Source organism: Corvus hawaiiensis, chromosome 3, assembly GCF_020740725.1.
Source record: "Corvus hawaiiensis isolate bCorHaw1 chromosome 3, bCorHaw1.pri.cur, whole genome shotgun sequence".
Taxonomy (NCBI): Eukaryota; Metazoa; Chordata; class Aves; order Passeriformes; family Corvidae; genus Corvus; species Corvus hawaiiensis.
The window spans coordinates 48,643,961-48,671,019 of NC_063215.1; the positions used below are offsets into that span (position 1 = coordinate 48,643,961).

The 27,059-nt window shown below is 40.2% G+C and overlaps 1 long non-coding RNA gene across 1 annotated transcript; it reads left to right on the forward strand.

Moving 5' to 3' along the window:
• The first annotated feature begins 4,627 nt into the window (after nucleotides 1-4,627).
• LOC125322426 lies at nucleotides 4,628-23,918 on the forward strand. The gene is made up of 3 exons (XR_007201990.1): nucleotides 4,628-4,898; nucleotides 21,511-21,561; nucleotides 22,155-23,918. It is a non-coding gene; the product is annotated as an uncharacterized LOC125322426 (long non-coding RNA).
• The last annotated feature ends 3,141 nt before the right edge of the window (nucleotides 23,919-27,059 follow it).

The following is a 27,059-nucleotide window of genomic DNA, read 5'->3' on the forward strand; positions in this document are numbered from 1 at the left end:
GCAAGGTATTACTGTTCCACAGGTGTCCTCAGGACCTGGCAAAAGAGTAGTAGTGGAAGTTAATACTAGTGAAGGTGGAATCTAAATGCATAGGCAGATGAAAATTCAATAATCCTATCCAAAAATTCAATAGCGCTATAATTCAATAATATAATTCAATAGTCCTGTGGCAAGTAGGCAATACTCCATCATGGTCTCCTGTGAGGCTGAAAAAATTATGGGAAATAACCATTTTTGAATTTCAAATTAAAAAACAAGGCAATATAAAGATAAAAAGTGAATGGGTGAAGCAAGCTTAGGTAAATATAAATGATGATAAAATTAAATTGTTTCAAGTTTTCTGGGTATAAAAATATCTTTCAACATTACCTCCCAGCACAGGCATAGAAAGATGTGCCAGCCATATGTCTAGAATGGCAGAACTGAAGAATAGGAGATATCACAGCCAAAGTAATTACAGTGGTTACTCTTAGGCCACAACCTGGAGCTGAAAATGTGGTATAGCTAGTTTCTTAGTGACAGCAGCTGACCTTTTCTGCAGCAAGGGAACACACTGAGGAAAACCCCATCTGAGCCAAAGCAAAGTCTCACGAGTTTGTTTTTTTAGCTGTTAATACAAATCGCTGTTGCCCCACAGCCTCTTTCTTGCAGGAGGTGCAATTTTCTGCTCATGCTGAAGGAGGCAGAAGCAAAGTGCAGCGTAAGTGGTAAGGTCCTACATCCATGCTGTGCCATTTCTGACGTGTGGCATTTTCGACGCATGGCATTCCGGAGCTGAGCTGTACATCCGATGCTCTGTGTGATTATGCAGAAGGCAAGGGAAGACACATGAAGCCAAAAGGAGAAATCCCTGGCAGTGTATAACTTTGGGGGCCCGGTGGGAAAGGAAATCTGCTGTGTGGTTGCCATGTGGTCCTTCCCCTCATCTCTTTGTTCCTCTACAATGAGACAGTAGAATGCAAACTACAGTCCTTGGGTAGGCATCCTCTCCAGGCAGGCATACATGGGCGACTGGGGTTGCCCTTCTGAGATGCTCAATTCCAAGAGATGGCAGAAAATGGAGACTACATTCCCAATCCTAGTTATTACACACTTGGATTTTGGCACCAAAACATGTAGAATGTTGCCTCCCTCAGCAGTTTCCACTGCTCAGCTTTGATGGCAGCAGTCTGTGAGGATTTGGTTTTGGCAGTTCTTTAGCACTAATTTTTCTGCGGATATTTGGAGGTGGAAGAAGACGGACGGCTGATGGCAACTGTGGAACTTGGAATCACCAGTTACTGGTGGCTTCCTCAAATGAGACTATACACCCTCTTATGCTGGGGCTGCACAGCCATAACTTGTTCCACTGGTCTGGCTTTCTGCAACATGTGAGAGTGAAGCCATGGCCCCAGCACAGGCTGCTGACCAGCAAATCTAGCCTGCAGGAACAGTCCATTCTCCTGCTCCCTCACAGGAAGGAAATGCCTCCTTTTTCACCTGCAGCCTGCTTCTGATTGCAATGGTGAGCATGCTTGCAACGAGAGATCTTGCTTGACATTGAGAGAAAAAATGTCAAAGATAGGTGGTAAGAATAATATGAAAAGAAATTATGGATGACTCTCTTGTTGTCACAGCACAACACTGTAGGAGCAGCATTTGGTAGCTGAGCTTTGGGCATATTTGACTTGCTAAAAATTGCTCAGGAGGGGCATTCTTAGGCACAAGGTCTGCATGTTGCACTGTGGGGGCCCCAGGCAACTTGGTCCTGACTGAGGGGGAAATGAAACCTGTAGCAAACAGGAGCTAACTCACAACAGATTTGTTGCAGTTACTAAAGGTTTCATCTGCTCTTCAATCATCACAGTAATCCCATTTTACCACACACTGTGCAGAAAGCTATTTGGTACCTAGCAGTTATTTTCATTAGTTTCTGACTACTCATTTATATTTAATGTTAGATCACTGAGAAAATAACAAGAAGTGAAAAAAGTTCTAGACGTGTTTTACCATTGTATTATCTGGTTTTACAACCCATCTGGGTATATGTGATTAACTTTTAGGTTTAAACAGCTTGAAAATAATTTAACATTTCCCCAATCTTTAATTTCTTTCTCCTTGTCTCCCTTCCCAAAATACTGAGTACTTCAAAGAGTGATCTACTTAGAAATGATAGCATATTTACCTGCTTTAAAAGGCCTGTGTCACTTAACATCGAGGGAGAAGCTGCTGTATGATAAAATTTTTAATTTCAGCATTCTTTTTATTCACATAGGGAAAAGAAAGGAAGAATTGTTATTGTTTTTATTTCCAGGAAACATTAAAAATTCCTTACCCTACCCTGCAGTTCATTTTGTTTTGTTTTATTTTGTTAATAGTCTGTATTCTGATTGCTGCTTGCTAAAGAATAAAAGAGGATTCTTTAGTCATGGGAATGCAGAGATGTTTATTTCCACTTTGGGAGTATAGCAGAGTTTAGAAAAAATCATCTGTTTTCAGAGTTAGTTGCTGAAGCACCTGGTATCCCACGCTCCACCCAAGATTATAAAAATATTTGAAACTGCAGGAAGGCAATACAGCTGTGCAAGCTTATATGGGATCTTGTTGATTTAATTAAGTTCAGAAAAAGCAGCCATACCAATAAATGCATAGTTGCTTGAAAGAGAGAGGTGCCATTTGGTAAAGTTTCCCCCCTTAATTATCTGAGTTTTAGTTAAAAATTATAGTCTCCCATAATTTCTCTGGTGCAATCAAATTCTGTCCTTGTTGAAATCATGCATCAGATGATTATTTTTTAAGGGTGAAAATGGCACAGTGAGGAGAAATTCAGATCCAGCTCTTGCTGTTGATGTCTGTGGCAGTACAACCTGGTTAAAAAGCAAAACAAAACCAAAACAAGCTAAGTTAAATTCTCTGCCTTTGTGTGGGATCCTCCTTGGCAACAAATATAGTCTCTTGTATGAAGAAGACCTTCATGCCTCGATTTGGGAGGCAGTAATACAGTTACAGGAGAGAGCCGTGGCTGGAGGATGCTGTACATATGGGGCAAAGAGCAGCGAATGTTTCAGAGGACAGAATTCAATTCCCGGAAGGGTGGCTGCATCACCTCCCCTTGGTCCAGCTGGGGGAGAACTCCAGCAGTCATCCTGGAAACAGGAAAAGTGACTCTACATTAAGTGAGGGAGGTGCTAGAGTGATGTTTAACATTAAGGAATAAATAAGGATACGGAAAATGGTGTTGTGTAAAAATGGGTCTACCTCTGCTGGATAATATTAAAATCCAAAAGACAAACTATTTCTTGCAAATGAAATTTTTTTGCAAAACCTTAGTGTATGGAAGAAATTGGGAATTTTCAGCTTTCTCCAAACTCAAGAATCCCAAACTATTTGGGAGAACAGACACTAATCTATATGAGAAGCTGTTTGTAATTTCCTTCATAATTTCCCAACATATGTGGCAAATTTCCAAGATTTAAGTATAGCAATCATAAATCATATGTGATTAGCTAGCAGAGCGTGCATTGGTATGGGGGTGGCAAGTCACTACTAGAGGTATGGCATGTGAAGCAAAGGTCATCACTTTGCTCACTGGTCTTTGGTTTCCTGCTGGAAAATCAGTGGATCCTTTGGTTACATAAAGCACTGATAGATGGGAGATTGTTTTCAGGTATTTGCTTTGCATCCTGTTGGAAGTGTTCCTGGCTAAACTCACTGGCAGAGCTCTCATGTGGTAATTCTGTGTTTGCATATTGTCAGGGGAGGACTCTGAAACTTGAGAAATCCTCTAAGTAAGGTTTTAATATAAAAGCAGAGTGACAGAATTTTTGGAAACAGAAAATAAAAATGATTGAAAAAAACGGCAGCACTTAGCATATGCAAACTGAGTGGAAAGATGGAGTATCATTACATATTTTTTGCTTACTAGAGATGCAGTTATACTGGAGATGTGCTGAATCAAACCTATTTGACTGGGTAATCAATGAGGCTGGTGCTTCAGAGAGACAGATCATTTTAACTCCTATGCTGGAAAGCACACAGTGTGGGTGAATATAAACCACTCTGCAGACTTAGGCATGGTAAATGGGAGTGTTGAGTATGTCACTGGCACTTTTTCTAAAAGCTTTATAATATCACTCTTTACATGCCTCTTCTCTCTCTGTCTACAGTGATATGAAACAAAAAGAAAGCTAAACTGATTTGTAACTATTTCATGTTCTAGTACACAAAGCATCTCTGCTAAAGGTGGTTTCCTGAGCTTGTTTGACTATCAAAAGCTGTTGCAAAGTTTGGTGTAATCATTGCCTGTGATTCAGAAGCACCTCATCATAGAACCTGTGCCTGAAAACATGAGTAGGCAAATTCATATGTGAAACTGCACTTCTCAGGACTGGGTATACACACTTTCCTAAGTAAGCATAAATGTGTCTGAATGGACTGGGACAGCATTTTCTTGGGGAATCAGGCTGATGAGCAGTTTATAAAGTGACATACTGATAACTCCAGCTGGGAGGGGGAACCTCACCCACAGAACTCAGCACAATGCAGCTCTGCACCTACTTAGCCCTTCAAGAGCACCACCATAATAGAAGTCACTGCACGCAATCCCACGCCATTGAAATGCATGCTGTAGATTTGTTAAGCATTTTATTTCTCCAGGGCTTTCTGTAACACTCATTACTCAAGAAGCTGGGTTTTTCAGAGTTAGCAACTGTGTTTTTGTAGCAACGTGGCTAGATGAACCAGCTCTGGAAATGTTGAACAGCTACAGAGGTTGAGATGGAAATGTCTGTGATTCTGAGCGGCTGGTGAGATGTGGATAGTACCAATCTCTCTTTGCATCATGGAGTTAACCATTTTCTTCTGCTCTACTAAGACCCAGCAGGAGGACCAATGAAAACATGTAGAAATCTGCCTCTCAGGTGAGGTTCCTGGACCAACCCTAGAGCAGATCAATAGTGCAGTTTTATGCCCCACTGTGCGGTCTTCATATTCTTTAGCTGCAAAGGTAAACGTGGTTTCTATTGAACATGCACAAACTGTACTTTTGAAAGGTTTGTAACTTGACTGAATTTGGTCAGATTTTCACTGGGTAGGAAAAACAATTACTAACAGACAAGATGTACTGTTGTTACCATCTTTGACTTGTGTGCTCTGAACTTCCAGATTTTGAAGAAAATGTTTCCAGAATTTACCAGAACTATTGTTTTTTTCTCATCTTGGGATAGTAAAGGCTGGGAGGAATAAATCCTAAAGTGTGTAAATTTGAACCTCAAATGGTGATGGCTTGGGAAAGACATAAAGAGAAATGCAGGCTGCAGAATGTGAACCTTAGGCTGGTAGCAGGCTGGGCTTCCAGCCTGCTGACATAGTTTTGTTACACACTTCTACCAAACTATTTTCTTGTATTTGCTGTACTTTGCTACTCTTAGATGCTTTTAGATGCCGGGAATGTATCTACCTATATATACTTCTCCATGAAAAAGTGATCTATCTGCATATACATTCAATGCAGACAGATGGAATACAATCTAGTTTATGTAGTATCCACAAACCCATGCTCTTCTCTTTTGCCTTTACATTTAACTTAAATTACTTTTTGAATGCCAACATCTGCACAGCAGTATGGCTCAGCAAGGCCTGCTGTTCCTAAAAGCTATTAATTGAAAAACTCTGCCTACTCTGAAACAAAACTATTCTACTTACCCCTTTTCTCAAGTACTCAAGGGAAAAAAAGGAAACTAATAGGTGTCATGGGGCATTTTGGTATTATTTTAGATAAATATAGTTGTGAAATCTAAAGGTGTAACTTCTTTATATTCACCCTGTTAATTAATAAAATTGCTTAAATATAAGTTAATCACCCATGTAAATGTTTTCTTAATAGGTTTCAGGATGGGCTCACGAGCATGTCTGGGGAGCAGTCCTTTGCCAGTGTTGCCGAGTTCCAGCTCAGACTCACGGCAGGACCTCTGCTGTGGAGAGGTGTGAGCTGGGAGGGGGGGGCAGCTCTACAGAGCCCATATTCTATTCAGTTCAAAGGAGATGGATTAAATTACAAGCGTTATAACTTGAAAAGATTTTGTAGTTCAGGAAAGCTCTTAAAAATCCTTGCTGGCAAACTAAATAAATGATCCTTTGTTGCATCTCTTCTTCTTTGTATGGCTGCAGGCTGTTTAACAAGGACCTCTGCTGTTCGTTTAATTTATTACACCCCCTTACACTTCACATTCTTGCAATTTTTTTTAATGAGTTCTCGTTTTGTTGGTCTTTCACAACATTTTTTTCACGTCCCTTGTGTGCTTACATGCACCAACTCTATGTCACATAAAAAAATTGCAAATCCTCCCATACCAGCTGCTGTAGTCAATAAACTTGTAACTTTACCCTTGTTGAACTATGTCAAATCCCTGTAACATCTGGCATGTTTTAATTTCTATGCTATTGAGGGTTGAATTTTTATTTAAAACTCCCAGATATGGACCTGTCAAGAATTTCTTTGCACTGTAGCTTCTCTAAGCCCCGTAAATTTCTTCTGTAATTGTGAAGAATTTAAATTGACAACTACCAAATATTTATGGATTTTTAATATGTTTAATTTGTTACATGGAATTTTTAAAAATTATTTTCTCTTTTGTTTTCTGATCGAGTGAGTAACCCAACCAAGCAAATAATAGAATACCATTTCTTGCTGCTGAGTTGATCTTTCTGTCTGTGTTACTGAATCTGTACCTACAAATTCTCCTTGAAAGAGGAGATGGGCAGCTTTGGACAAGGCAAACATGCAAGTGATAATGATTGAGTTAGAAAAACAGTTTTGTCTCTCTTTCCCTGTCATGTGAGATTTTTGTAGCATGACTATTCTTAATATTTTTATTAACTCTCAATTTGTGCCCTTTTCTACTTAGCGGTGCTCTCCTTATTACAACCGGATTTTAGTAGTTCTTTCCCTGGTCAGAATTAATCCTGCAGAGTTTTTTTGCTTGTATCCCATTTAGTCTCAAATTCCTGTCCTACCACCTGCTCTCTCACCCTTACATCTGCTTCCCTGTTTTTAAACAAAAAATCTTGTTTAAAATCCAGGTTTACTGGAGTGTGTCAAGGGGTTAATACATTGCTCTCTCTCACTGCAATTTGATGAATCACCCATGTCTTTGATATTAGCTCATCTGAGACTACCCCAAATGATATATGATCTGTTCAGGCAAACCATATCATTAGTAATGCTTCCACAGCATCCTCTCAGCTGTGTGAAAAAGCAATTTGAAAGACAGGTTAAAGCATTTTATTGGTTTCACAAAAGGGATGAATGAGGGGAGAGACAAAACAGGACAATGCTCAGCTGGGGCCTCACTGTCACCACCTCTTCTCCTTGGTTCAAGGTTATGGGGCTGCACACCAGCACACATATAAGGTCTGACAAGTATCCTTCTCTTTTGGCTAGATAGATATAACAGTACTAATATGAAAATAAATTACTTTACATGGGGGACTCGGTGGAAACCCTTTGCTAGAAGTGTGTATGACTCTAAACAGCTTTATAAAGAGATAAAGCAACGGGTCCAACAACATGCTAGCAGGACCCATTAGAGAAGTCTGTGCAGACTGGGGAACCTGCTGAAAATAAGACATTGTGTGTCTGTGTGGAAGACCCAGTCACAGACTGCAGCCTGATGTCTATCTGGCAGCTAGAGAGGTCCTCAGCTTCTTGGGAACATCCCTTCTGGGCAGAGTGAGGGAAGGTTTTCATTGTGTGTGTGATTTATCATTTGCAGAGTAACTCACACCAAAGCATAGCTTTACTGAGGGGAGAGAGGCACAACTGCTGTGACCTCTGCTTTGGGGTTGCTGGGCAGAGGGCTGTGTGTTATGGCAAATGTACAGTCAGCTCTCCCAGAACTCTGGGAGACTCCAAGACTTACAGGTCATGCAATATAAGCACATCAACCCATTCTGTTGATGTGACTGCACAGCACCATGCAGAAAACTCATGGCTGCTATGGACAGGCCATAAACACCTGGTTTTTTTGGATGGCCAACTGCCCAGTCTAAGCTGTACATGTCTGGAGCTGCAAGCTGTCGAGAAATCCCAGGTATGCCGTCGTCTCTGACCTTGCTGAGGAAATTCGGACGTGTGGTAATCTCTACAGAGGTGAGGTGTGTGCTTCTCCTACTCTAGTTCAGAGCAAAGGCTCTGAATTGCCCTGTAAACTGGATCAGGTTATGTCCTCCTCCTTAAACTCTGAAGCAAGGACACAGTGGTCTACAAATATAGTTGCTTATCAAAATATCTATAAAGAGGTACCAAAAATTAACAGCATGCTTCATTTATTTTCTATGGTGTGATGAAACACTGCCTTTTTCTTGAATGTCATGTCTATCGTCAGATACTAGGATGCTTTGGGAATGGCAGTGGGCCTGGAAAGGGTAATTTATGAAGCTAATCTCTCACTGCTGACCTACAGACATATTTCAGCTGTGTGAAGGACCAAGAAATAAGATTGTTGTGACAAAGGATGGAAAGGGAATAAAACCACTCACAGTTTCTAATTGTAATTTGAATTTAGCAAAAGAATCCCTTTCTCCATGCTGAAGTGCTATCACTCCAGGGTAAATGATCATATAGCTAATAGAGATAACCAGTAACAACAGTGCAAAACAATTGTCCCTCCACATGAAAAACTTTGAGTTGGTTCTCTGACTGTTTTACATCAGTCATAAAGCTAACATTACATAATTCCTAAAGCAAATGGCATAATTTCACTCTAATGCATTTATAATTAACTTATTAACACTAATTAAAACTGTGGAAATCACTAATATGGTTCAGAATTTGCTACTTTCTCCGTGTTTTATTTCTTGTCTGTACACATTGTATTTCTTGTCTGTTTTATTTCTTTATTACTTGTCTTTACACACAGTGAAGTCTGAACTAGGAATAAAACATGGACCTCCCAAACCTACAAACTCCATCCATTGCATTTGGTGTCTTCATGACTCTCAGACTGTGCGTTTCTCTTAGGGACAATGAAGACTGGTGACGAGCTTTGACACCTTGTACATTCAATTTATCAATCCAAAGCCAACTAAGGCTAACAGTGGCTGAGCAGTCTGTATGTGACTTGAAGAGGGCATCCCATTCTATTGAATAGTTTTCACTCCAGAATTTTTTTTTTTATTGCATTTCATTTCATTATAATTCCTCTTCTCTGGGTTTGTTTCACTTCATTCCCTGATTTCAAGATTTCTTCTCCTTTAATGAATATTCTTAATTTCATGAAAGGAAATGAAATCTTGCGATTTCAGTGAGTATCATTTCGGCAAGTTTTGGTCCTTTTCACTGCACCTCATGTCATCCCATTTAAAATTTAATGCTATTCACTTCATTTCAATAGTTTATTTTTTTGGATTGCATTTCATTTCATCATAATTCTTCTCCTTTGTGTTCATTTCACTTAGTACCAAGATGTTGAGATTTCAATGAGTATTATTTCAGCCTGTTTCAGTTCTTTTCACTGCAACTCATGTCATCACATTGCAATTAATTGTATTCACTCAATTTCAAAATTCTCTTTATTTTTTTCAATTGCATTTAATTTCATTATATGTAATGTCCAGTCAGTTCATTTCACTTTGTCCCCTAAATTCGAGATTTGATTTTGTTTCATGATTTCATGACAGGAAATGAAATCTCGTGGTTCCAAGGAGTAGCTTTCAGCAAGTTTCGGTCCATTTCAGTGCACCTCATGTCATCCCATTATATTAAATGATATTCACCCCATTTCTGAATTTTCTATTTTTTTTTCAATTGCATTTAATTTCATCATATTTCCTGTCCAGTCTTTTCATTTCTCTTCATTCTCTGATTTTGAGATTTCGTTTCCTTTCATGAAATGAAAATTCATGTGTGTGACTGTGCAGGCTTGACTACATTTGCCACGTACTTTGATGGTTCTTCCGTTGTCTGCTAGGGTAAGGAGACAGAGTGAGAGGAGCATTGTCCTTTCCGCGTTTGTCCTGTGGACATTGCGTAAACATTAACACCCTCGTTTCTGCCAAGATTCCTCAGAGACTTTCTGTTTGACATTACTATCTACTGCTTTTAAAGGCTGCAGCACAAGCATGGTGCTGGTTGCAGGTGGGCACTGGCAAGGGCACCCTGGCATGGTGCGCAGTCCTGCATCACTGGTGGCACTGGGTTCAGAAGAATGCCCTCTCTTTTGGCAGATGCACATTTCATGTTCAGCCCCTCTGTGCAGACAGGGAGTTTATTGTTAGAGGGAGGGTCATTCTTTCTGTTGTCTGATTGTAGGAGGTTCTTGTGCAACCAAAGGGTACAGCAGCTCTTATTGCCTTTTGTCAGAGTATGCCAAATATAACCATGCCATTGTAACTTACAAATCAGGAGCATAATTTTAAGTCCACTGATTTGTTCATGTTATGGTTTTATCTTCTGGCATGTGTTCATGTACACACAAGCACCAGTGGAAATATAATGTGTCTCTGCGCAATTATCTACTTCAACCAACCTCCAGCAGTACAAGTGTATTACAAATCAAGTACAGCATTATCTGAATCAGCTGGATGATGATGTCAGTTTATACCTGTAACCTTTAATGAAGCTTGTATGACCCTCTTTGGTTTTGGGACATATGAGACTATTTGTTGTCTTTTGAGGTATTTGTGAAACCTGTATCGAGGCATTATTTTACCAAAAAATGATGCTTTGGCTTATGTCTTGGTAAGTCCATTGTGTTTAATTCTCTAACCTCCAAGTAAATGGTACCTTGAGAGCTTCCTAAGTTAATTAGGCTTTTGTTTGCATGTATCAGTGAGGTTCCTATTTAGCTTATGTGGAGACTCTGTCAAAAAGAAAAAAAAATACACAGTGAATATATTTTCCTTGTACTGGTTACTGAGCCTCAGCAAACTTTCATATTTTTTCAAATTTTGTCAGTTCCAGAGGGCAGCCAGTCTTGATTTGAAGATAAGAAAGGATGGAAAGTCTTTCCTAAACCATTTTGTGTCTAACTTCCCATTATTAATTCTTGCCATTCCTTCCTTTCTGTTGATCCATAGATCCATTCAATTTGTTATTGAAATATCATGATATCAATATCATGAAAATGAACACGTCTGCTGTCACTAAGTCAGCTTAGTCTTCTGGGGCAATTTTGTGAGCTCCATAGATCCAACATCTTAAGTTTCCTACAAGAAATAATTTTTAATACATCTTAGATTATTCTTTTAGATTTTCATTTTTAGACATCTCCTTTCTTATTCTTTCTCTGAAAAATATAAATACCAGCATTATGTGCATATTGCTGTATGCAAATATGAAATCACTTAGTACATTATTCACTGCTCTCTTTACACAAAGGGATCACAAGAATTAGATCCATTCCTTTTGCCAGTTTCATACTGAGAATTCGTATTCTGTTATTTTTCACAGTTTGGTCTTGAAAAAATTTGTATCAGCTTGATGATCATCTCCCTTTTGCCTCAAAAATCTTGTTTATATTTTCCAGTATTTACCCCTGCAGGACACTTAGGCTGGTCATTCTACAATATCTCTTTTTTGTCTTTTCTCTGTTCTCAAATGTGGGTGCTATGATGGGCTTTTGCATTGTTCTGGTACTTCTCTTTTTCCCCATGAATTTTGAAAGCTGTAAAGATCAGTTCATTCATGTCCCTGAGTTTGCTAGAGTTGGTGGAAGTGGGACTGTTTGTGTATCATAGATAAATAATCTCCAGTTTGTCTTTGTTCTAGCCTAAACTGTTACCACTTTATCACTGATGTTAATTGTGTCAGCCACCTGAGCCCAGTTTACTTTCTTAATGAAGATAGAAGAAGTAAGATTGAAGGAAAAAAAAGTACTAAATGAATTGCCTTTGCAAAAGCCATCTGCTACTACCAGTTTTTTTTCCATCTAGTGAAGGACCAAGTCATTCAGTTTGTTCTGATTTATCATATGCAATCCATTGTAATCCTTCCCTTCTCTGCCTCAAATATTTTCCAAATGTGTTCATTTTACACTATTGTTTGCTCCGTGCTGGGCTATCTTTTCCTCATTGTGAGGAGCCTCTCATATAATTCTCATTTCTGGGTGAAATTCCTTTCTTTTCTTTTAGCAGTGTAGAGATTTTTTCAGTGAATTATGGTTTACGGACATTCTTCTCAGGTGAACTGCCCACAACAGTGCTTTAGGAGGGCAGTCAAATGTCACTCGTGGTGCAAAATGGTCTTGTATGATTTTAATCTGATATTAAATATTCCTTCTTTATTTGCCTCTGATGAAATGTCCTCAAACTTCTACAATCAAATTACTTCCTCACTGGAAATTCACTTTCCTCATGGAAATTCTTAGTGACCTTTTATAAATGTCTCAATACACCAGCATTTCAACTTTCCAGGGTATCTTACAAAAATTAACAAACGTGATTGTTGCCCTTCAGAGAGATCTCAGAGTCTTAATAAAATTTGTTAGAAAGTGACCTCTCACTTAGAGTCAGCTCTGCCAACTCAGTACCTATCTCAGTGCTGCAGCTAGCAAATCTGGACAGTCAATGTCAGTGTTAGCCTATTGTGCAAGTGGCTGGCTGGCAGTGAGACACCTGGTAGATAACTAGCTGTGTGAAAAATCCCATGAAGAGACAGAGCTGTTAATCAAAATCCCCACTGCAAAAGAGTCATTAGAGCTTTACTTGACTTGTGTCAGCACTGTGTCAACAGGAGTGCTCAGAGGAAATAATGGTCCACAGGGCCTGCTGTGTGATGTGGGTGACTGGAGAGACTGCTCACACTCTGGAAGTGCCCTGCAGGTGGGACCCCGGGAAACAGAAGAGGGGTCACCAACGCTGGAAACGGTTCTGGGGCTCAAGTACAACACACAGCAGCACCAGTGAGAGCCAAGCATGTATCCCCCATGAAAAAAACTTAAGGGAAGGTGTGGAGTAGGCAGTTTTTGAGAAGACAGTTTCAATAACTTGATGGTTATGCAGTATGTAAGTGTAGCTATGAAGTCTTGGATATGGACAACTAAAATATCATTAGGATTTTAATCTGCCTTGTGAATCCTGCCAAAAGTCAGGAGAAATAATGTGCACAGTTTGCACAGAGCACAGGAATATAACAAGGCAAATGCTCTTGTGTTTCCACCAGTTCCAAGATATCTATTAGAAAGTTTGTTCTATTCTTTTTCACACAGTTCAGAATGCCTTAGCAAGGGTTTAGTCCCCTTAAAAAGTGTCTACAGGGACTTAGCCTTTTTAACTCAGGAAAAAAAGAAAGATAAATAAATTAAAAAATAAATTTTACAAAATTTTGTTGATTCATTAGCTTCAGCAGGGTGCCAGATTGAACATCTACATGGAAACAGCCTTCCATGACTCTGACCTGCATTGCAAATTGTCTGTAATTTAATAGTGAGTGAGGCTTAGGGGGAGCAATTGCTTCAAATGTTTGCTGCCATTAGCTTAAGGGAGAGGAAATGAGAGGAATCCAGAAGTTTTCATTTCCAAGCGAAGCATGTCAGACAGCACAGCACAAGACCTTTTTAAATTGCAATATGGCATCATATTAAACAGAACCCATCTGTTTCCTTTGGCTTTGCATCAGTTTACATTTTTTCTTAGATGTAGTAGTAGCAAATGTCAGAGCTTTTTCACTATTTCCCATAATGCAAAATTAATATGTGACTATGTAGGTCTGCAGCTCTCAGCTGACCCATTGCTGCAAACTCTGAGCTGCTCATCTTCTCAGAAGTACCAGCAGTGAACTTAAATGGAGACACCGTGTGAAGTGACTTCTATTAAAGTGTTTTACTGCTGTTAATGAAATAAGAGAATAGTAATTATTGTGAAATGATGCCTGAAAATGAGTGGCAAGCACTAGCAGGTGCTGATGGGCTGGATAGTGATCCTACCACTAGTAGAGTATGTGGATGGACCTGGGTTCCAGCGGGGTGTTTGGGCTGTACTCTGCAGCACAAGGGAGGGGGCTGGGCTGCCTGAGCAGGGATAGGGGCGGCCAGGGCTGACCTTGGGGTGGAGGCCCAGGGCAGTGGGGCCTTGAGATCTGATCCTGCCTATCTGGGGGAAAAGGATGGGCAAGTGGTGCCTGCTGAGCTGGTGGCTGGGCAGGAGGCTTGGGGAAAAGAAAGGATCTTGCTGGGGACAGCATCCACCATCAGCTAAGGAATGGCCTGTGATTTTAATTGCTGATTCCAAGGCATAAGCGGTTTCTTACTCTTGGGAGTGAGGATGTGAACATTTAGATTAAAAGAGCCGGGGGTGTGTGACACTGGGGATGAGAGATTGATATGCTGCAGCAAGGGCATCCAAACATGAGGCCCTGCATGCCTGAAAGAAAGCTCCTCATGTGCATCCTGAGCCTGCCAGTGCTGCCATCCTTCACCTCCCCGAGGGCTGATAGCTTTTGGGGCTGGCAGGAAAACTGCACTGAGATGGGCTGTCAAAGCTGCGTGCAAGGGACTCACCAGAATGGGCCTCTGAACGGGACCCTCTGGGCAACTAACACAGAGAGATGACCTCTGGAAATACAAGATTTTGATGATTCCTGGAACTTAAAGGACTGCCTATTGAGTTGGCTGTGAGTGGACCTTTGTTTTGAAGGGCTTCGCTGCTAGGGAGAGGGGAGGTGGATGCTTTTAATAGCCAGGGATGGTATGGTTAGAGATGATCCCACTTCTGACATTCCTTTGTCAAGCCTAAATTCCATCTGGCATCTGGCTGGGGTAGTTCAAGGGTTCTTGGGATCCTCCACTGGCTCACAGGGTACAGCAAGGGAATGAGTGAAAATTTTCAGGTGTGTAAAGTGGGATTTTTCTTGTTGAACTGCAGAAAATCATCTCATCCTAAGGCCAGCATCCAAATTGGTTCAGGTGAATTCCTCTCTGCAGACACCCAGGTATTTTTCAGGGTATGAGTCTTACTTACCATCTCTGTCATTGATGTTGGTATTCTCTGTGTTCAGAGGGAGGGGAGCTGCCTCCCACCAGCAGTAGCCTGTGGACATGACCTATTGAGTCTGTCTGCATCCTGCTGCTGTAGCACTATCAGATATGCTGGTGAAATACATCACTCTCTTTTATGGGATTTTTCTCCTCTGTTGATTCCAAGTCCATAGTTAATCAGGCACAGGCACCAAAGTGGTACCGCTCAGCAGCTTAAAAAACAACATGGTGGTTGTTGCAATTTACCCAGCCTGCTACTGCACTATGTAGTCAAAGATAGAGAAAGACAGGGTCACTGACTTGTGTGGCACTTGCTTCAAGAGCAAAACAAGAGTGGCAATTCAGGAAAGACTCATCAGTGACTCTGACAAAGCCAAGCTAAAAACATGAGGATCGCTTAATGTATTTCCAAAATTTGAGAGTCACCTAAATCAGTACACGTAAGTCTTCATTTTGCTCTCATGGAAGCTGTGAAACATCAAAAGACAGAAGCACTGATTTTTTTTTGGTTGTTGTTTTGCTGTGGGTTTTTTTGTTTGTTTGATAAACTTTTAGCAGATTTGCTTTTCTTAATTAATTTTCTGGGTCACTTTCTGATTCTTCTGGTTTGTTATTACACATGTGACAATCATGGTAGCTTTGCACTGATTACAGCAAGTGTGTTCAATTAGATCAGGCTTTTTTTTTGGTAGGAATGTACAAAAACTGAGATGGATCAGAGACTAGCAGAAAAATGTCACCTAGTATTTTAAATAAGAGTTTTAACTTATCTATCTAATATTATGTCTGTCTTTTGAAACAACCAAAATTGCTTGTGGGGTGTCCTTTCTCTCAAGATGTTAAGGCCCCCAAAAGCAAAGCAGAAGCATGAACTGGACAGTCATGAGAATAGATAATGTTTCTGTTTTCTAAACCTTATTTTTGAAAGCTTTTCTATTTTCTTGTTCCATTTCTGTGTCTTGAGGTTTTCTGAAAGTGTAAAGTCCTGTGCAGCCTGACGAGATATAATGTAGGGTTAAGGAAAAATGGTTGTGGTGCTTTCTAATATCTGCTCAGTGATGTAATGCAATGCAGATTAATGCCTCTCCTCCAGCTGGCAAACTCCTATGGAACTATTCACACACTCACAAGTACATACACCTACTCATGCTTTTTCCCTTTCTGTGGCTTTAAAAAAACACCCCAAACCAAAACCCCCAGGGGAGTCTGTTTCTGCTCACAGGACTAGCAGATCCTGGCCTGCTCTGCTGAAACATGATTAATGAAGTATAAGTGGATAGTTTTCTTATCAAAGGGCTACTGACAGATTAAAGGCTGATTAAAGTTGATTGTTGTTTATATATGAAATGAAGCAACTACTTGATTCCTGGTGGGCAGCAGTCACTATGAAAGTTTGTTTGCTTTTGATGGAGATGATGGATGGACAGGATTCCTGGAAGAGTACAAATTTTCTTCTAGGATGGAGCAGCCAAATGCTTCCTATGTAGTATATCCCAGCTTTTATATATTAAAAGGTATATAAACACATTGAGAGCAAGGAGGGGTGAAGGGCTCTTGTGGAAGCACGCAATAAATCCTCCATCAGGTAATAAACTCGCTGATATCAAAGGGCTCATCTGCTCCTTAGAGATAAGCTCTTATGTAATTTGATACTTATCAAAGATCCATGAGTTTGCAAAATTTAGTTGGGAAATCTTCTGAGCAGAGGCCATGACAAGCCATTTGTGAAAATAGCATGATATAGTTCATAGAAGTCAAAGCACTAGAGCAGTCTTCCTTGCAGTATCTTAGAATGCTTGAATTTCTTGCTGAAGCATGAGAAACTAGGGAAAAGAACTAATGCTAGCTCAGACATATGCAAAATGCCTTTAAGTTGAGAAGATTTGACCACTGGGAAGCCTGTGAGCTGTCTCTCATGGTGCCTCATCAATGCTTACAATACACAGTGCTCCACCCTAAAATCTACCCGTGTGCCACAACAGCAGTGGTTTCAGCAGATGCAGCAGGTTTTCATGGTGTGCATCCTGCCTAGCAGCTGCCAGTTTCATTCAAGAAAAGTCTTGTTTGCAGCTTCCCCCACCTTGCCTTGGAAGCTGTGTTTAAGCTGGTCCTTGCCTGAGTTGGGTTAAACTTGTGCCTGTACCTGGTTTTGCACCTTGCTGACCCAGACTCAAGGCTAATGCCTTGACTTGAGCAAGGCTGATGCCTGTCCAGCTGTGCCCTTTATCTGTGGCTTGCCTTGGTCTTCTTCCATTGCAGACCAACCATCAAATAACTGTTTCCCACTGGTGATGAGCATGTACAAGGAAAATCAGTTGCAAGTTAGTGCCCTTACTTTTAGAAACCACTCTCTGAAAACAGGATCAACCTCTCTGGGCATATTTTGCTGTCACATTTATTTTCCTTTCTAGAAACTGCCTTATTTTGTTTTGATCTTATTGCTCATGATAAACATGTGCTGGCTAATAATAATCGACAACCATAATTTCAGCAACAAAAAGTTTGAAAAGTTTTGAAAGTCTATTTGCAAACCTGTCAAGTGGATATTTTTTAATGCATACTTGGATATTTTCCTTTCATTTTCTCTGTTGGTGTCTCCATAATTTTAGTTTCCCTGTAGCAAACATCACAGTATTTACAGAGATATGAACAGTGTTGAAAAATAGGCTATTCAGGGTTTGTTTTATTAGTTCAACATCACCAAATAAGTTTAGGTAAGTTGGAAGCAACTTTTTTATCTCAGAGAGGTAAAGAGCCAGGCTACTGTGTCCATGCTGAGGATGTTTGAAATTAGGTTAGTGACAAAACTGTGAGTTGTAGTTCCTGCCTATTGTCACAGTCCAGCACCACAACATCATGCCACAGCCTGTCCTGACATGACAGGATGCAAGAGAGCAGCTGGCCCTGGTCTGTGAGGAAAGGACCAGCACTGCTGGGAACCACCCTGTGGGGTATCATTCCTCACTAATGAGCTTAAAGTGGAACCAGGTGGAGCGCAGAGGCAACAGGAGGAGAGATTTTGTAGAAAGGCCTGGTGTCAGCGTGACTATATAAATAAATGGAGGCTTTCTTATTCAGATATGAAACAACTGGACAGCTGAAAAAGGATGCTGACAATCCAGAGGGAAACACTTTGCTTTGCACTTTGTTTTGAATGTATAGCAATGTCTGGCTGGTTTTTTTTGTGGGTGTATGGAAGGTTGTTTTTCTTACGTTAACCAAAATATGTGTTTCTCATTTTCTCTGTCACTAATTTACACAGTCTTAAAGACTTAATCTGCTTCCTTCAGGTTCCATTAAAACCTAGGTGAGAGCTTGGCTTTTGCAAGAGGCTGTGTTAACTGAAGCATGAACCTCCACCCTTCTTACAGGCTGTTCCATATGTTGCAGATAGGCCTGCATTTATTGGCTGTCTTTATTCTCACCACCTCTAGGCATTGAATTCAACAGTTAGAGCAGGAGCTTAGTGTCTTTCTTACATCTTTCTATACCTGACCTAGGAAAATGCACACCTTCATCCCGTTTGGAATAAATTGCCCTGTGATGTTGCCTTTCTCTTTCCATCCACATTAAGCAAGTCTGTGGTGACTGTGTACTATACCTGTCTTCAGTAAGAGAGATGAATCTAGGCACACACAAATTTGATGTTGACTTTTTGTAGTCAAGAGGGAACTCTATACAGAAGAATGTGCCTTTCTCATGATTACCCCCTATGTTTGGGTATTTTCCTATTTAACCAAATTCTGTTATAGTATTTGGTATGCTCATTAGGATTCCAGATGGCTTTTTTAGCATACACAATACATGAAACCACTGAAAGGCAATCTCTGTGGAATCCCTTTGGATTCCCTATAAATATTTAACTTCCAGTCCAGCTTTCTAGCTATCTTGTTTTTTCTGTCCTATAATAAGATCCTTTAATATAGCTCCCAGAGCTGTAATATAGAACCTTACACCTTATAAAAAGGAAATTTGCAATGGATATAAGGAAATTATATCAGAAATTCCCTGCAAACAGCTTGCCAGTGAGTTAGAGATAGTGTCAAGGCTGGCATTATGCCAGCACTGGGTGACCACTACTCTTGGATATTTTTCTAAAGTTTAATTTTTTACATATGTTCATTCCCCAGCCCCCAAAGAAATATTTTTGCAATGATTTAAAAAACCCAAAAGAAATCAATGCCAGCCACTGGATCCTTAGAAGAAACTTTTAACAACAAGGAATGTAGTACACACACAATAGAACTAAATACCCTGACTATAAGAAACAGATTTCTTTAAAGATAAAGATTGTGGTCAGCATTAAATAAGACAAAATAGAGCTTTTACCATGGGGGAAAATAAAAAGTGAAAGGAATGAAAAACCCAGTGTGGTGAATTCTTTCTAGGGCTAAGTCTTACAGATCAGGGCAGAAGTTCCATTACTGCTAAGTTTTGTTACTACATCAGGTAGAACCAAGGGAGTATTTAATGTGCATTGCAGTCAGCACTTTGAATAAAACTCCTCTCTGGGGGATGTCTGCAGCCAGTGTTTGTGTAGATTTCACTCTGTGCAATTTGGTATAAATCTCTATTGCAAGTACCGCTGCATGGCAAGGGAGTTGTTCTTGCCACCAGAGACCTTTTTTAGCAATCAAAATCCAAGCAGACCCCTACCCTGCAAAACCAAACAAAACCAAGAATTCCCAACCCCCAAACTCAAAGACATGGAGCCCTTCCTCCCAATGCCATAGAATCATAGAATGGTTTGCGTTGGACGGGACATAAGAGATGATCGAGTTCCAACCCCCCTGCTATGAGATGGGACACACTCCGCTGGCCCTGGTTGCTCAGAGCCCCATCCAACACTTCCAGGGATGGGGCATCCACAACTTCTCTGGGCAATGTGTTCCAGTGTTCAGCATCCTCACAGTAAAGAATTTCTCCTGTATACCTGACCTAAATTTCCCCTATTTCAGTTTGATCTCATTGCTCCTTGTCTTATCACTACAGTTGCTGATAAAATGTTCCTTTCTGGTTCTCTTGTAGGCCCCCTTAAGGTACTGGAGGGATTACTATGAGGTCTCACAACCTTCTTTTCTCCAGGCTGAATATCCCTTGCTTTCTCAGCTTGTCTTCACAGGAGAAGTGCTCCAGTCCTACAGGATTTTCAAATTGCTAGGACTGCAGGCTGACTCACACCTCATTCAATCAGGTGTTGCAAATCCTCAAAGATGGGAATTTCATAGTTTTGCTGAGCACCTGCTGTAGTGTTCTCATGTTCCTTTTGACTCTTTTTTGCTGTGGATGAACAGGTCAAATATCCTCTTTTCTTCTTCACAGATTATGTTCCAGACCTCATTCAATCATCAGTCTCCTGGGGGACTCTTGCCCAGAAGCTGGAAGTTTTCTTTATGAGCAGCACTCAGTGCAGTACCCCAGCTGAAGTCAGGCCAGTGCTGTGTAGGATGAAGAGATGATCCTGCCAGTGCTGCAGACTAATTTTCTATTTTTTCACCCTAGTGTGATGTTTCTCTTTTTTTGCAGTAGCATGATGTTGTTGACTCATGTTCAGCTTGTGATCCATAGTAACTGCCAGCTCCTTTTTTTCAGAACTGATTAGTCATCTGCCATCCAGCACCTGAACAGCTGACAGTTTAACTACCGTAAATTCTGCACGTCTCCTTTGAATATTATATTTCTGTTGGACTGTGCCTCTGATTTATCAGGATAATTTTGAATTCTGTATCAGTCTTGCAATGTGTTCCCATGTCTGCAAATGTGATAAGCCCAGAGCAATCATGACAATATTGTGTCGCAGTGGACTCTAGGTATACCTTGTGGGACTACGTATGACACGTAGCTCCATCCTTCTAAAAGTTGCATTTAACTCCCCTGGTATGGTTTGCGAGCCCATTCCACACCCTTGGATAGCAGTTTCATGTAGTTCATATGTATCTAGGTTAAGTGTGATAATGCCATGTCTGACAAACAGAAAAAAGTACCAACATCATAGGAGCTGTTATTGTGCACACACGGTCATTGGTGTTTGACTGAAGAAACAAACCCACCTGTATAAAGTTATTCCCTGGTAAGAATGGCAAATAATTTTAGACTGTAGAAGAATTCAGGCATTAAGGTACCAAGACATAATGAAGAACTATTAGAAAAAAACATGAAAATAAGACAACTTTAAAATTATCACTCATTCTTAACACATGCTGAATCAACTTTCATCACTTAACCTTCACTACCCTGATGCAAAATACGATTGAGGTCTGGTAGAACCAAGCAGAGTGGGTGGTAAGGGTAAGGAAATTTTGTTTTTCCAATAGGAATTATTCTGCTTTGTATATCATTACAATATATAGTTAGAGAAAAATACCATGAAGACAAAAAATGGGCGGGACTACAAAACATGTTATGGGATAGATCCGTGGTGGTATGCATGGAGAGGTTAGAGGACCTGGATGGAAAGCAGGACTGAGTTTTAAATGAACAAATCTTATGCCTTTTTTTGGAAAAAGGAGAGCTACAATGTAATGAACCAAGGTACCACTGAATTATACCTGTTTTACAGGGAGAAGAATGTGATGCCAGGACTTGTCCTATTGAAGTTGGCAGGAGTGTGGTAGGCATACCAATATTCCCAAGGTTTCCATGACAAATCCCCTGTTTCCTTCAGAAAGTCCTGCACTCTGCTGAGTCTATGTCTTTTCTCAATCTGCAATTGCCATGTAATACTTTGTGGTCTGCTCTTAGCACTTCAAAAGGCCAGCTGCTCCCTCACATTATCAACTGGCTTTTTATCTATAAATAGAGTGTAGCTACTGTCCTGGGGAGATTCTGAGCTGGAATATATGCAAATATATTTGACAGATTTTCTGAGGCTCACTCTCGGGGGTTAACATAAATTTTCAGATAGGATAAAAGTCAGCAGCACATCCAAATATTCTAAAAGCATTTTATGACACTGAAGATTGTTCTACTTTATATATGCTTTCTCTCATTAACGTGCTAGTACACATCAAATCCTTATTTTCAAAAGGAAAAAATATGGACAGTCTCCTTCTCTGAGCAAAACTTGGGACCTTTAGTGGATGTATACCTTTTGTATACATTTGTGCATTGTATCCGTTCTCCAAACCCTTATGCAATCCCTTCTTGAAGCTCAATGAAAATGACATGCAGTGATAGTTTTGTTTCAATCTCCATTTCTTCCAGGCTTGAGTTTCGTGTGGTAGTGTGAGAAGAGACACAGCAGATGGCAGTGCATGACATCAATTATCTCTGCTGCACTCCTGTTCCCAGCGGTAATTGTCCAGAGCCGGTGAGATTACACCGGAGGGCACCCCCCACTCCCTGGCTCCATGTGGAGGAAAGGAAGACACCTCTGTGAACCAGTGCACTCTGAGGCATCACTTTTGCTTCATGGATCAAGACTGCTGAATCAGCAAACCCCCCCGCCCCCCACATTTAAGCAGCTTTATCACTGGCAGGAGACTCCAAAGGCCTCCTATGTACAGACAGATTGCAGCTTTCAGCAGAAGCCAGTCCCAGGGTGTTTTCTGTTTTCACCCATCTTTCACAACGTGATTCATGTTCTTAACTGCTTTGCTGCTTCAAAATCTAGTCAATTTGCATGTCAAATTAATTTTTCTTCATTTATCCTCATAGTTCTGTTTTTGGGTGAATGTTAGAGTGCTCGTTTTTGGTGCTTTCTGGTCTTTGAACTATATCTGGCACAGAAATAATGATGGCATTAAACAAAAATTCCCTTACCATGTTGTGATGTGTTTCATCAATTTGATCTGGTGCAAGGGACCATCTGAAATAGGAGAAAAGGGAAAATGAAGGGGAAAGGGAGGAAACAGGATTTTCTTGAATGCTAACACAGGACTGCTTTGATAACAATGACTGAGAAAACAAGAAAGAAAGTCTGCAAATTAGAGAGTTTTAAGTAAAAAACATTGTTTTTAACCAAAATATTTAATTATGGAGCTTTTAGGGAGAGCCCAGTGGAGTGCCACTAAGATGATGGAGGAATTGGATCACCTCTCCTGTGAGAAGAGACTGAGAGAGCTGGGACTGTTCAGCCTGGAGGGGACTGAAATATCACCGATGTATACAAATACCTAAAGGGAGGGTACCAAGAGGATGGAGCCAGACTCTTTTCAGTGGTGCCCAGAGGCAATGGGCCAGGCAATGGGCACAAATTGAAACATGGGAAATTCCCTCAGAACATCAGGAAACAACTTTTCAGTGTGAGGGTGACTGAGCACTGGTACAAGTTGAGGAGTCTCCACCCCTGGAGATCTTCAAAAGCTGTCTGGACACAGTCCTGGGTAACCAGCCCTAGGTGGCCCTGCTTGAGCAGGGTGGTTGGACCAGATAACTTCCTGAGGTCCCTTCTAACTCAACCATTTTGTGATGCTGTGAACCCAAAGAGATGCCAATTCCTGAACTGTACTCTCCTGCACAATTCTGGTAATTTCCAATGTCTCATTGAAAACTGCTTGGAGCATTATTAGATAAAAAGTATACCTGAAGCTGCAATTGGAAAACTAGTCTTAGACAATGTCCAAACATTGTCTCAATATTCAAATTCCGAGGGATTTCCTGAATCTGCTAATTTACTATCCTAGTGCTACTTTCCAAAGCACCTCAGCAAATATGCCATGTGCTATTTTTTTCAGAATGACATATTTGAAATGGATCATGAAGTGACAGAAATGCTGGGATAGTACAAGAAGTTGTCTCTTCTGTTTATTACCAATTTTGCACATGGGCAAGTAGCAGGTAACATCATCCTTGCATCACCTGGAATTCAAATGAAGGAATTATCTTGTTATCTTTGTTTTGATTGAATATTCTCTCCCTTCAAATAAAAGACATTTTGTTGATATGGTAGTTCTAATTACCAAAAATAGAAAACTCTAAAATATGGAAACAAGTATAATTACCAAATCTGTGAAAAAAAGAATCTTTCTTTTCAATAACCTGAGATGCTGACAGAATCTATTTAAGAAAATAAAAAAATCTGCAAATGTCTTACTAATCTTTTTGAAAGAATCTTTTTTTTTCAAGCAAAGACATGATCAATATGTAAAAACTTGAGTGTGGAACTATCCAGTTAGAGCAACTTTTTTGTCTGTTCTTTTATTCAGCATGGATTGTTTACCCTCTATCCTGAATAATTTTGGACAAGAAGGTGCAGAAAAATATTTTGATTCTTTCTATTACAAGACAAGATGATTGCTTTAGAATATTTCAATTAAAGACAAGAAGATTCATGTAGGATCTACTTCTTAAAGCATATGTTCTCTGTCAGGAATGACTAAATAGGAGAAAAGTCTGTTTTCAAATAGGTCTCTGCAGGGAGCACTGATTGGGAATTAGGTGAGGAATAACTCCAGAAAGAGGTGCGTGCATCAAAGGCTTAGCCTGTGCTCCTCAAGGTGTTGTTGAGACAACATTCCTGGGGAACAAATGTCCATGTCATGACCATCCACTTAGAGAGAGACGCTGACTTTCATCTCAGAAAGGCCAAAAGATTAATGAGCAAAAGGTCTTTTTCCCTCGATGCCTTTCCTCCAGAAGAGGCTTGGATGCTCGGAAATGTCAAAAGCACTGTGGGGACACTTGCACATCTGTCAACCGGTGAAGCAGCTCATCAGTCGGGGTAGCTGATTTGGGAAACAAGGATACTGCAGCTAATGCCTGTTTCAAATTCTCTTTATAGAGTTTGCTTAGGATTTTATAATGTATAGCATTAGCACTTCAGAGACCCTCATCTTTTTTTAGAAACTAAGGGCAAATTTTGACAGTAATCTTTCTACTGCTTGTCTCAGAAGAAAAGCAGCTATTAAAGAAAACAGCTAACTTTCAGTTGTCCTCATATCACCAATAGTCACCACCCTTGTAAATTTTCCACAACAGATGATCACTAGTTCTCATGCTGAAGAAACAAAACAGTATCAGTGAGAGATATCTGCAGAGTCACAAGATTATCCCACTTAGAATTTCAACACGGTTGGACTTTGTCTGACTCTGCCGCTTTGGCCAAATTTAGAAATACATCCTCTGAGAGAAGGCAGGTTACAACCATCCCTCCCCCCTCTCAGGCTCAGTTTAAAGGCACAGAAGGGCACAAAATTAATTTCTGGGCACGGGGCAGCGATAGGGTTTAATGTCCCTGACACTACATCTGGAAGTTTTGAAACGAGGTGTACTTTCTTTGCCGGTAAGATAGGCTGCCTTCTTAGTCTCCTTTGGAAAGAGGGTGACCAGAAGAAAAGACCTGAACTGATAGTGCCACAAACAAGGATATCCTATAGTGAGACAAACTGAACTCCTGTTTATTATTTCAGAGAGCCTGAAACCTTGCAGTACAGCTAAGGAACAGTAGAAAATGCAAATTTTTCTCCCACTTAGCTGAGCTGCTACATTTTCTTTCCTGCCCTGTTTCTCTTTCCATTCAGTTTGTTTTGAGTGTGTTGCTTTGTGACCTCCAGGCCAGATAAATTCTTTCAGAATCTCATTTTTCCATTGCAGCCCTCACAGAAAGCTGTGATTTTTCCTTCCAAACTGAGCCGAAGAGTATGTGAAATTTCCCTGGTTTTCCTGGAACATGCTGCTATTGGTTACTATTTGTCTACGATTGGTAGACACTAGTGCTCCTGGACTCTGGGTAGTGGTTAGTTATTATAACAAGTAGTCATTCTGGAGACAAGCAAATAAACAGGGAAAGTAAATCTCCCACCTCTCCACTGTTGATTTACTGTTAGCCAGAAGAGTAGATCTGCTAGCCTATGTTACCTCTCCAAGAAATTCTTGCCTGGTCCTACCACACAGAACATGAGTAGGTTTAAAAAACCTAAGGGGAGGGAGTAATTTTGCACCAAAAAGGACATGAATTGGCAGGTTCGACCCACTGCTTGTTACAATTCCTCCTTACACTGACCTATTTTCAAGCACCGTGCCTTTTTTTATTTTGTGCTTTTACCCTGCTTTTGTCTTTGGCTAAATTTTGAGGGTACATTTGCAGGAGAAGAGAGGTGTCAACTATTCACCTGTTTATAGATCAGATTTGCTTTTTTTTTTTCTTTAGACTAAGTAATTATAACTTAAATCACTGTTACAGTAGTGTGTATCTGGAGTTTTTCAATCTTGACTGTATCTTTCTTGAGCAAGGGCATCCAAAACTGAACAGATGTTTCTCCCACAATCAAATTCGTTCATAACAGGCATTCAGAGAGTATTGCTGAAATATTCATGAGCCTTAGGAGATAACAATGCATGAATACTAATGAGTAGTAAGTTGTATGGTGCTTTAAACAATGACACAACAAAGCAAGTCCAAACGAAACCATCACACAATTAAACATTTCCTTAGCTGCATAGCCTTAGGTGAAGATTTCACATGTAGTTTTTCCTCTAATATTCACAATATATGGAGAAAAAGGCACTGCAGAAAAGTGCATTTCAGTTTACAAAGACACTTCTCCAATGTATTTAATCTGTCTTGAATCAAGGAGTCCATGAGAGAATGTTTACCAGCCTCATCACTACAGCAACTCCTATGTGGACATCTCTGGAATATATTCAGGGCTAATTAGAAACTTTTCAGTTTATTTTTTTAAATTACAGTTGAAGATGATACAACTTATACTGCATGCATACAATCACCACCAGCTAAGGCTGGAAACTGTGGTTTTGCCTGGGAAATTTCTAATATTAATTGTCATTTTTCAGTCTTGACATTTTTATCAAAACCAGAACTTTTTGATCACATTTCTTCCCTTACTAATTTGATGTCAAACAACCAGTGACTATTTGGACCATTGCAACTGTCAAGCTGTTGAACATGAAAACAGACAGGAAATACTTTCACAATCTGGAAACAGTAGGTTTGTGGTGGGCTCAGGTTTTACTGTTGTTGAAACTGGCCATTGTGATGTAACTAAAATCACTTCAGATTTGTAGTCCATCCTCACTGAACACCTCCAGAAGTGGAGTGTAGTGAACTGAGTGTGGAGGTGAGGGATTTGACAGCCCAACTCACTGGCCACCAACACATGCTCTTTGGGGTCTCTGTAAACTTGTGCCTTTGCCCTGATGACAGGACAA